The sequence below is a fragment of the Typopeltis vanoorti genome, chromosome 9 (assembly GCF_054136105.1).
Source record: "Typopeltis vanoorti isolate ZY-2024b chromosome 9, IOZ_Tvanoo_1.0, whole genome shotgun sequence".
Taxonomy (NCBI): Eukaryota; Metazoa; Arthropoda; class Arachnida; order Uropygi; family Thelyphonidae; genus Typopeltis; species Typopeltis vanoorti.
In genome coordinates this window covers 48645857-48658827 of record NC_143557.1, presented here as the reverse complement: position 1 = coordinate 48658827, position 12971 = coordinate 48645857, and the positions used below count along the sequence as shown (strand labels likewise).

Genomic DNA, 12971 nt, shown 5'->3' with positions numbered 1-12971 from the left:
TTGCTCAGAAAGATCTCACCAGTTTTTGTTTTTTTTGTTTCAGTCACTCCTGTTATGTCGATCTGGTACTTATCTAATTCCTCAGCTAGCTCTGTTTCTTTGCCATTCAGACTTCTTATGTTGATAGTACCGATCCTTAACTCTGGTGATGTTGAGTTGGAGTTTGTTTTCAGATTTGTTCCAGTAGCTGACTTTTCGCTGTTCGCCCTGGTTCCCTGGCGAAAACAACGGGGCCTTGTTTAACCATGCGATGCCTCGGCCAGCATGAAATTTTGTCATGTTGTACCATCATTTTTTATTTTGGTTTAACTAATAAGAATACAGTTTGGTTGGCTATATCCCAAATTGCCAGCCTATCCTTGTTCGGTCAGTATCCAAGTAGATACCCAACAGGGTGCACCACGAGAAGGTGAGGATTGGACATTAGGTCAGAAGCCCTGTTCAGTTCTCGGCATTCCTTTAAAGGCTATGTTGAGGTCTCCTCTCAGTTATACAGCTTTGACCCTTAAGCACCCCTTTATTATTTATTATTATTATTATTATGTGACACCTCCAGGGAGTCCAAAGAGTCATCGAGGGAGAGTGTGCCAACAGCATTGAATTATTGGATCCCTTCCAACTACTCGCTCTCAAACTTGCTTAACTTTTTGTGAGTCATTAGTAGCAGAGGCTCTACCAATTTATGAAGAATAAGATTTTATCACTACAGACATTCAGTATTATTTCACCAAATGACACACTGAAGAGAAACTAAAACTGTTTATAGTTCATCTTCGATGTAAAGAGGAACTATAATATAGTTTGATTTTCCCCCAGCTCAAATACAGATGTTGAAGCAGTATGTTTTTGCAGTATTTAGTCAGGGGAAAAGGGAGAAATACAGTACTATTCTTTGTGGAGGGGGGGGGGCTTCAATTTTTAAGCCTGCTTTTGTACTTACAATAACAAATTTTGAGTGTTTATATAATCAGTTACACTGTCTCTGATGTTCTTACATTTTACATATTTATTAATGAAGTGAAGTGAAGTGAAGGACATGAACATGTCAGCTGACTTTTAGTACAGCATCATATAACTAGCCCTTCTGACCAGCAAATCAATTTCCCAAAATAATCCAATAACTGAGGATAACCCTATATGCAGTGTACTTAATTTGATGTAATAACATCAAGTGTCAAGCTGTTAGCAAGAATGATATCAGAACCTTGCACCTATTATACCAGAAGTTTTCAGGTTAAATATTTTTCATCTTGTCATTCCATATTTTAAATATTAAATGTGCATAGCTAAAAGGGTTTCTTAATTGCAGTAATACTGACTGATTGCGATAGAGAATCAGTTATCTCAGTGGTGTCTATAATTTTGTTAACTTTATAACTTTCTAAATGAACTTATGGTGTAGCTTTTTTTTTTTTTTATTTGTGTAATCCTCTGATCCATAAGCTGTAACACTGTTACATTCATATATAAAAAATGCACTTAAATTTTTTTACGTGACTCCCATCCACGAGAGGTTTTTGTAAACCTGTAATACATTCATACCATGGGTGCCCTTGAATCATATACTATTTGTGATCGGAGGGTGGTTGAACCATGGAATGCATTGCCTGATGGAGCGGTGAGAGTGAGAACGGTCAATAGGTTTAAGGAGTAGTATGATAGACTTTGTGTTTCTTAGGGGGACCTCCCCTCGATGAGTCTTGATAGACTTTGTGTTTCTTAGGAAGGACCTCCCACGATGAGTCTTTTGACTCCATGGAGGCCTGAATAATAATAATAATAATAATCTTTCAGTTTCCTTATATATTTTTGTCATTCAGGCATGCCAAGATATCTCAGCATTCAACCAAGCTTTGTTGCACTCTAATAGAAGAAATTTTGTTGCTTGAAGACAAATGAGATTTTTACATTTTATTTCATTTCCCAAGAATTTTTCTTAGCAGGTTATATTTTCACCAATTAGATTTGCTAATCTTTCTGTGTTGTTGTGTTTCCCTCTAGGGCATGTTTCACTTTTTAAAACCATAATTTTTAGAGGATAGCACCATAAAGTTCAGTTTTTTATCATATCATGACAGTTTTGACCTACCTTGCAAAGTAATGAAAACAATATTCTGCATTCAGAATATGGTTTTTCCAATTAAGGACTGTTTCAGATATTTTTTAAAGAAGTTATGTAAAGAATGAGTGCAGGACGAGCAATTATCATGGCTTCAGCTATGGTGATATAGATTGGAAGGAGGAAAGGGCACATAGCAAAATTGAATTTATATATTATAGTTACTAAGGGATAATTACCTGAAACAGCACATGATGATGGAGACTAAGGGTTTGAGAGTTTTGATCTGGTAATAGCATCAGAAAATCCATCTGTAACTACAGTAGCAACTCGACCTCCAGTCTGGAAAGTGACCATGCATTCTTGTCCTGGGAGGTTGTGTAACGTGGAAATTTCAGTCAAGAAAGGGTTTATGCAGAATTACAAAGCTGGTGATTATGACAAACAGGAGGCAACTTGGAGTAGTGCCATGGCATAAGAAACCTCATGGAATGAATGTCATTAATACATGGGAAGTGGTCAAGGATCGTTTGAGTGAGGCAGTATCAGAATTAGTATCTCTGGAGTGGTGATTCAAGTATTGGAAAAGTTGGTTAAAAATAAAATTCAGAAATGGATGGATAGAAATATGATACTCTGTAGGAGGGAGCATGGTTTTGTAAAAACCATGCTCCCTTCTATAGAGTATCATATAATCCTGCTTGACTTTACAAAGATATTTGACAGAGTATTGCATTGAAAACTATTATATAAGTTGGAGTAAATAGGAATCGATATGAGGCTGGTGGCATGGATTGGGTAGTGGCTGATAGACATCAGAGGGTGATGTATGGTGGAGTGGAATCAAGGCACATGAGGGTGCCTAGTGGAGTGTGCCAGGGCTCTGTACTAGGACCACTAATTTGTGCATTAATGATATAGCAAAGAATTTGAAGGAGGTGGGGGGGGGATATTCAGTTGTTTGCTGATGATGCAAAACTAAAAAGGGCAACAGTTGATAAAGGTGATGTAGATATCTTACAGGATGATTTAAATAAATTGGCAATGTGGGCAAAAAGGACAATGGTTGTCAATTCAGTGTTGTAAAATGTAAGATAATGCACTTTGGGATGAAAAGATTACACAGTTTGTATCATATGGATGATACTAGTTTACAGGAAATTGATGAATCTAGGGATCTGGGGGTAATGGTGGATGGATATTTGAAATTCATAGGACATACTGCAAGAGTTGGCAAAATAGCTCAGAGGATTACTTGAATGTTCATGAACACATTGACAAGTAAAGATAGGGAGGTTATTATCCCCCTTTATAAGGCTATGATTTGGCCACATGTTGACTACTGTGCACAGATTGGTCACCTGCATTTCTTGGAGATCAGGAGGTGGTGGAGAGGATTCAAAGCCAAGTGATTAAGCTAGTGACAGGTCTGTGTATTGTTCCATATGAGGATAGATTGAGGGTGTGTGGTTGCAGAGTTTAACTGACAGGCAAAGGAGAGGGAATATGATAGCAACTTATAAGTTACTAAAGGGATTCTATAAGACTGACACAGAAGAAATTTTTTAATACATGGGGAGTAGGGGAAAAACAAGGGGTCATACTTACGAGATTAAGATTTTCAAGTGACTGCTTCTCCTGGTAATTCAGATCGCAATCTCATCCAGGTTTCATATCTGGAACATCTTTCTTTCATCCATTCACAACCTTGCATACTCTGGCATTACAACACTGCCAAGGTTTTTTTTTTTAATGTTACTCCAACCCATGTAAAGTTATTTGCAAACCAATAGTACATTTTGCACCATGGGCGGTCTGAAGATTTGATTTTTAATTTTTATCAATTTTATATATGCCGGCCTGATTGACCGAGTGGTTAGCATATCCATTCTCCAGCTAAAAGGCTGCAGGTTCGAATTCCACCATGGGCATGGATATTTGTGATTGTTTGTGAAAAATACTAGCAGCGGTGGTGGTGGGCAGTAGATGATGTTGATGCAGATCAGCATTTCCCCAATTTTTCCTATGACAGAGCACTTCACAAATCCTGAAATTTTAACAGAACACCTTGGTTAGTGTCGATTATCATTGGTCTCATATTCAAACGTAAAGCTAAGCGCACGCTATTGCTAAGTGACACTATCGATGTGCTATTAAGGCCAGTACGCTGCTCTTAATAGCACAATCCACATGCAAAATGAGGAGCGTCCGATTTTCAAACATGTTTGAACTTGTCGCAGCATTTAAAACCATTCCAGGCTTATATTAATTTTGATAATTTTTGACGAAACACCAGTGTTCCGTGGAATACAATTTGGGAAACCCTGGTGTAGATGATGATTGTAGTTGCGGTTCGTTCTAGTTAGTTCGTTTAGTGAGTGGTGAAGGTAGAGAGTTGTAGAGTAGGTGCCCTCCCTCGATGAGTCTTTGGACTCCCTGGAGGTCTCATGTAATAATAATAATAATAATATATATATATATTTTTTTACATTTTTCATTGATTTTTAAGGACTTAATTAAGTGACTTTTACTCCTCCTCTTTTCCATAGTCAGGCATCTGTTTTCATTCTTCAGATACTAATTGTTATCTTATTACAGAAATAATCCATATTGGAATGGAAGCTTTCATTCCTCACCCTGTTCAAAATTCCCACTCTATATCTAAACAATGGTTCTCCAATAAGTGTGGCAGGGTGATCCAAGAAAAGAAAACAGCCTATCACAAGTGACTTGAGACTAAAACACCAGCTTCCTTTGCATCCTACACATTTGTGTACAACACTTGAAAACAACATGACTAAAAGGACTAAGTCTAACTTTGACACATGGCTAAATGTAAGGAAAAAAATCCCACTTCTTGTGCCACTGGCAGCCTTTTGGTCTCTTGCCAAATTGTTAGGCACAACTTTTCTTTTCTATGCTTGCTTCTCTTTCTCATCCTAACAGTAGCATTGTGTTATCACCTGAAGACAAGACTGAAATCCTGGCTTCATTCTCATCGAACTCCTCCATAGATGACCAGGGCAAAAATTACCTTTTCCTGGTATGTTAGATCTCATGTCTCCTGTGACATTCCTCCAGAAAGACATCAGAAGAATCTTGAAAAACCTGGATACTATAAAGGCTGCTGATCCTGATGGAATTCTCCCTATTATGCTCAAGAGATGTGCTCCTGAACTAACACCTGTTAATTGTACCTAAATTGTATTCTGCTGGCATCCACCCTACTGAAGGAAACAAGTTTATATACAGCCAGTTCACAAAAACAAAGGTGATAAATATCCACCATCAAGCTATCAACCTATTGCTTCTTACCCGAAGTTTGTCGAAAGCAATGGAGGTGATTATTAAAATTAAAATTCTTCAATACTTTGGAACTGTCATCTAATTAGTAACCATCAGTATGAACTTTCACCAGTCTAGATCCACAGGCGATCTCCCGGCCCACATCACCCACTTCTGAACTCATTTATGGAAAGGTTTGGAGAAACCTACGGGCCATTGTATTTGACATCTCCAAGGCTTTTGGAGATAGGATCTGGCATTGAGGGCTTCTCAACAAATTACCATCCCATAGACTGCCTTCATTCTTATATAATTGGATTGCCAGTTTTCTCTCAGATCGAAAACTGTGCGTAATGGTGGATGGCTTTCTCTCTTCATATTTTCCCATTAATGTAGGTGTCCATCAGGGCTCTACCATTTCACCAACCCTCTTCCTGATTTGTGTAAATAACCTGCTCTCATTGACTGAAAACCCTATTCATAGGTTTACTGAAGATAACTCTCTCTCTCTGCTCATTCTACTCATACAACAGCCCTTGCAGTGCACAAACATCTCAAACTTCATGATGATCTGTAATAAGTGCCCTGAATACTGACCTCAGAAGTATCATTGGTTGGGGTAAAAACAACGTAGTCACTCCCAAAGCTTCCATAACACAGTTTGCTTGTTTTCTCACAAAAATATATTTTAAATCTCTTTTACCTACTTTTGATAATGCTTAGCTCAACAGTCAAGACGAAATCTATCTTCTTGGATTGACTCTTACTCCAAACCTTTCTGGGCATAATCATACCAGTTCTATAGCATCATCATCAGTTTCCAAAATCCTCGGCATGTTTTTCCTCTCAAGACGGTACTTCTCTTCCATCCAATTACTTACTCTATATAAATCTCTCAAATCTAGCCAACCTGGGAATACTAATGTTTGGGTGGTGCACCTAAGACCTCCCTAAAAAATTCTTAGATGTTTTTCAGGACAGTCCGTTAATAGGGCAGTCCGTTTGATTAATAACGGCACGGAAATGGGGATGTGAGTTTAATGTTGCAAAATGTAAGGTTTTAAAATTTGGAAAACAAAGATGGGATGCAGAATTTATGCTTGGTGAGAATATATTGTTGGAGGTAGAGGAAATAAGAGATCTGGGAGTGATAGTGGAGGATCTAAAATTTAGGGGAGGACACATTGCCAAAATTGTGAAGACAACACAAAGGCTTCTGGGAATGATGCATAGAACACTGACGTGTAGAAGTAGGGAGATTCTTGTTCCGTTGTATAAGGCTTTGATTAGACCACACATGGACTATTGTGCCCACATTTGGTCACCAGGTTTTCAGAAGGATGAAGAGATGTTGGAAAGGGTCCAAAGGCGACTGACTAAAGTAGTTTCTGACCTCTGGAATGTCGAGTATGAGGAAAGATTGAGAAGATGTAATTTGCAGAGTCTGGTGGACAGGAGGAAGAGGGGAGATATGATAGAGACCTACAAGTTGGTAAGGGGTTGTTATAGGATCAATGCTGGAGAAGTTCTACAGAGAATAGTGGGAGATCAGGGGAGAACCAGAGGTCATCCCTGGAAACTGTATAAAGAGGGTGTAAATAGGGTAGTGAGAGGCATGTTTTTTTTCGTGCAGAGTTGTGAATGATTGGAATGCCTTGCCTGAGAGTGTGGTGTCTGCAAGGAGTTTGAGTATGTTTAAGACACGATATAATGAGATGTGTGTGTGATAAAAGGACCTCCCAGATGAGTCTTTGACTCCATGAGGTCTTGGGGTAATAATAATAACACATCTCTTACAGATTCTCTTAAGCCGTTTTCTCATAGAAGATCAGTTTCTGCATTGTATCTCTTCTACAGATATTTCCATGGCTGCTGTTCAGCAGAACTAGAATGATTATGCCTCCCATTTCTGCCAGATTTACAGTAACTCAAACATCAGCTGCTCAAAATCACTTTGCAGTTAAACTGCATACTCATTGAGTCAGTTACTCCCAGTCATCTTTTGTTGCATCCACCTCATTTTTGTGGAAGAACCCATCTCATGAAGCATTTCCAAAGGACTGCAACCTCCAGTAGTTCTGTGCCTCATCCTTGCTCATGCACAGCATTTATTTGTAATAGGCTTTCCTTCTTCTGTTGTGTGGGAGTAATATATATATATATTATTATTATTAAAGAAAATTAAAGAATATGTGGAAGGAAATTGAAACTGGAGGGAGAGAGAGAGAGCGTATATGTAAAGTGTTTTAAAAGTGAGTGTCTGATGGAAAATGATGTTAATAATGTCAAACTTGCAGCCATGGAAATAGAGGAGAACGAAATGGATATCAATAAAGAAACAGCACACATAAATGTTATCCTTCATAGTACAAAATGCGAAATTGAAAAACTGCAGAAACAGCAAGAGTTAAGCAGGGCTTAAGAAAGAAAGATGTAGGTGAGCCGAAAGAATAATAAAGACTGATCAAACAAACAAGAAAAACAAGTTAAGAAGAAAATTATGTATGGAGACCCAATAACCAGGGCAGTACTTAATGAAAGTATAATAAAAACACTTTTTCCAAGAGCAAAAATTCACAATATTAGCCACGCCATCCAGATGCAAAAAAGATAAGTCGGAGGAAAATCTTGGTTGGTACCAATGATTTGAGAGGCCAAAAGTATTCTATGAGGGAGGATGTAAAGGAGTTATTAGAAGACGCAAAGCTGAAGAGCAAAAAGGTGAAAATTGTAAGTCTCCTATCACGCTCTGATAGAGGCAAACTGAGGAGCAGGGCATTGATAGCCCTGCTCCTCAGTTCGCCCAGATAGTCTATATGTAGATTGTGCAAGAAATGATGTAGAATTTGTGGATCTGTGGTCTCTGTTTGACGGAAAGAAGGATTTGTACAATGCGGATGGAATGCATCTAAACGGTTTTGGTGTTAGATGTCTGGAGAGAGCTTTGTTCCCCGAGCATGCTGACTTGCAAATTCAGGGAAACTTAAGCAATTAGAGTGGAAGTAAGTGAGTTTTTGTAAAGGCAACCATGAAGCGAGCGAGTGTGAGAATGACCAAGTGAGAAATTTAGTCTCTCAAGCAAAAATATTGAATAGGTTAGTCAATTCAGAAAGTAAAGTTGGGTGGGAGAATAAAGGGATGTTGCCGTTTTTATATGCTAAATCCAGCAGTATCAGGAACAAGAGAGATGAGTTTTTGGCATCATTTATCCTCGTCAAAAGTTATAGTCATTAGTGAGACTTGGCTAACAGCAGATGATATAGTTACAGGGATAGAATGTAAAGGGTTTAGTATTTTCAGGGATGATAGAGAAGATAGGATAGGGGAGGAGTTCTGCTGATGATAGCAGATGAATTGCAACCAAAAAGAATAGGAGACAGGCAGGAGGGTGACTGTTCATTTGAAGCAATCTGGTGTGAGATTAAGACCAATAAGACAAAATATACAGTTGGTTGTTGCTATAGGCCAAGGAGTTCCACAAATGAACCAGAAGACACGCATTGCCAAATTACTACAATGAATACAGGTCAAGTGATTATTATGGGAGACTTCAACTATGGAGATATAGACTGGAAGGAAGAAAGATTGCATTGCAGAAAGGAAATAGAATTTATACACCTGCTGAGAGATAATTACTAAAGCAGCAAGTGATGGAAGAGACTAGGGGTGGGAGGGAGTATTGGACCTGGTCATAGGATCAGAAGAGCTATCCATAACCAAGGTGAGAACATTGCCTCCAATTGGTGAAAGTGACCATGTGGTTTTGACTTGGGAGATTGTAAAATATGACGAATAAGTTAGTAGTGCATGAGATATAGTTAAGGGTCATCTAGAGGAAGCAGTATTAAATTGTATACCTAGGGTAAGGAGGGTTAGTCTGGTAGGGGTTAGATGGATGAGTAATATCATTAAGCACAAGCTGCAGAAGAAGAAAATGCTGTGGAGGGTATATAAAGAGAAACGTGACCAGCAAACTCATGAACAGTATAAGGCTCAGGCAAGAAAGGTGACCAGCATGGCAAGGAAGGAAGGAAGGCAAAATCAGATTATGAGAAGAAGTTAGCTGAACAGGCCAAAGGAAATCAAAAAGAGTTCTTTTGTTATGTGGCAAGTAAGAGAAAGGATGACTATGGAAGATTAACCTTAATGAGTAATGATGGTCACGAGGAGACAGAAGTCTATAAAATAGTTGAGTTACTGAGTGACCACTTTACAAGCAAATATCTTCCCAGTAAGGTTACTGCTTTAACCTGTGTTACAGACATTAATGTGGGAACAGAGGTGGATGAATTGGAGGTTCTTAGGATATGGCCAAATCTCAATGTAAATAAAGCTGTGGGATATCAACTAGGGTTTTGTGAGAATGTGCAAGGGAACTGACAATCCCTTTAAGTAAGCTGTTTAATTTATGTCTCTCATTTTGGTAGAGTTCCAGGGGAGTGGAAAGAGGGCAAAATTGTTCCTTCGCATAAGGGAGGTTCTAAGACTACAGTAGTAAATTATAGACCAATCAGTATCTCAGGCATGGTGGTAAAGGTACTAGAAAAAGTATTTGTTCCTTGTTCCTGCAACCCAATTTAAATAAATATTGTTATATTAAACTTCTCATAGAGGACATAGGACCCTCATAGGACTTTAGGCCTTATTCGCACAAAACAATAAATGAGAAAGATTCAGTCTGATCTTTTCCACTTATTGTTTTGTGCAAATTTGTGTGTTTTTGCAATTTTAATATAGTTTCCCTGATGATGTGTCAGTCACTGGGATGAAATATAGGAATGATTAAATGTGTTGTCTAATTATTTATATGTGCTGTATTTATTCTATTAAACCTCAAAATGAGGGTAAATGGTTAATAGAACAGTTATGCTATAACTTGCTCAAGTGTATTGAAATGTGGCTTATATTTTAGTATGTATGTGTGTGTGTGTGTGTGTGTGTGTGTGTGTGTGTGTATACACACATACACACTTTTACAGCCTTCTTGGGTCTTCCAGACTCATAGAATTACTAATCCATCAGTTTTGTTGAGATTGGGATGGTGAATCAGCATCTCACAAGCTATTTTTGAATTTTCTTTTGCACCAGGTTTGGGTTCAGTTGTAAGGACTTGGTGCCTTTCCAGTCAGTTCTGCAGCATGTTCAAAGTACATGATCAGAAAGGTCTGGTTTTTCATAATTTTTACATATATAATGTATTTATTTATATTTGATTTCTAAATTTTTAATATCTTCTTGGTTAACAGAACAGTCATGTTCTGTTATTTTGTTCAAATGTTGGGTGTTATTTTGTCTTAGTTTTAAGTAAATTGAAGTACCAAACCCTGAATTCCTCTTTCTAAAGTTTTAAGTTAATTGCTCAAACACGTTTCTTCCTTATTTTACATTATATATTAATCGAATATCATCTAATAAATACATCGATCCTTTATAACAAAAAATTACAACATTGCTATATTCAAATAAATTTTACAATAAATTAAAATATATCATATACTCACTGACACTTTTGGTTGTAAACATTTGTTACCAAAAGGTTAATTGTTTATTTTATTAACAGTAATAGAAATTAATGGATATATAATTTCTATATAGGGGTTAAATGGTGGTTAAATAGGGGTTAAATGGATGAATAACATCATTAAGCTTGAGCTGCAAAAAAAGAAACAACTATGGAGGGAATTTAAGGAGAAAGGTGACCGGCAGGCACATGAATGGCATAAAGCGCAGGCCAGAAGGGTAATGAGTGTGTTAAGAAAAGCAAAAGCGGATTATGAAGGACATTAGCCATGCAGGCTAAAGAGAATCCCAAACAGTTTTTTCGATATGTGGCAAGTAAAAGAAAAAATGTATATGGCAGAATGATTTTAAAGAATGCCGATGGTAGGGAGGTAACCGAAACAGTTGATATAGTTGAATTACTGAGCGAGCACTTTGCAAGAGTATATCATCCAGGTGGTGACATTGCAGGAATGAATGAACCAATAGCTTATACGGGAATTGTGGTGAACAAAGTGGAGGTGAATAGTCTATTACAAAACCTCAATGTCAATACATCTGTGGGATTGGATGGTATACCAGCTCGTGTCGTACATGAAGTGGCTAAAGAATTGTCAGTGCCCTTGACCATTTTGTTTAATTTGAGTCTTGGGTCTGGGTTAGTCCCAAGGCGATGGAAAGAGGAGAAAATAGTTCCACTGCATAAAGGAGGTTCCAAGATTGCTGTTGTAAATTACCGACCGATCAGCATATCAGGAATCGTTGTGAAGGTCTTGGAGAAATTAGTCAAGAGAAAAATACAGGATTGGATAGATGAAAATGGGATACTGTATGGGGACAGCATGGTTTTGTGAAGGGTAGATCATGCCTCAGTAACTTGCTCACATTTTATAACACAGTGACGACTGAACTGGATAAGGGTAATGGATTTACAGTGATTCTACTGGACCTTGCTAAGGCCTTTGACAGGATACCACATGGAATTCTAATCAGTAAACTGCCGCATATGGGGATGAATATAGGGTTGGTGAAATGGAGAGGAGGGTGGTTGATGGAGAGATATCAGAGAGTGGTTTATTCAGGAGTAGAGTCCAAAAGACTGCCATGACTAGTGGTGTGCTGCAGGGTTCTGTTCTTGGACCACTACTTTTCAATTTGTTCATTAATGATATAGGAAAGGATCTGAGAGGACGTGTTCATTTGTTTGCTGATGATGCAAAGTTGGGTAGAGCAATAGTGAGTGCACAGGATGTCAGAATTTTGCAAGATGATTTGGACAGTTTGGAGGACTGGGCTAAGGAGAATGGATGTCAATTTAATGTGGCCAAGTGTAAGGTTATGCATTTTGGGGTGAAAAGATTAGCAGCAGTATATCAGATTGGTGGAACCGTACTCCAGGAGATTGACGGGGCCAGGGATTTGCGAGTGTTGGTGGATAGGGAGTTGAAATTTAGGGGGCACATCGCAAAAGTGGCCAGATCAGCTCATCAAATCACTTGGTTGCTGAAAAACACTTTAACAAGCAGAGACATACAGGTTATTGTTCCTCTGTATCGAGCCTTGATAAGACTCCATCTAGACTACTGTGCCCAGATATGGGCGCCAGGGTTTCTTCTTGATGGGGGGGGGGGGGAGGTAGAGAGGATCCAGAGGCAAGTGACTAAGATGATAGCAGGTCTATGGAATGAACCTTATGAGAACATGTTGAAGATTTGGGGGTTGCAGAAATTGGTTGATAGGCAGAAAAGGGGTGATATAATCGAGACATTTAAATTACTGAAGGGTTTCTATAAGATTAATTCAGAAGATATTTTTGAGAAATAGGACTGGTGGTGGGAGGACTAGGGGCCATACATGGAAGCTGGGCAAGAGTGTGGTTAGCAAGGGTGTTAGAGCTAGGTTTTTTACTCGGAGAGTGGTGAACGAGTGGAATAAGGTGCCAGAGTCTGTTGTGGATGCCATGACTGTGAATGAGTTCGAGGTGAGGTATGATAGATACTGTGTGGATGTCGAATAGTTGTTCTTGACATGATGTTAGGGCCTCCCTCGATGAGTCTGTCGGCTCCTTGGAGTTGCCCGTAATAATAATAACATTCATTAATTTTTCTAATTGCTGTGCCCAGTGAGT

The 12971-nt window shown here is 38.5% G+C and overlaps 1 protein-coding gene across 1 annotated transcript in view; it reads left to right on the top strand.

Annotated features, from left to right (window-relative positions):
- The window catches only part of LOC150103022 (uncharacterized), a 435119-nt gene that overhangs the window by 117476 nt on the left and 304672 nt on the right, over positions 1–12971 (top strand). The window lies entirely within an intron of this gene.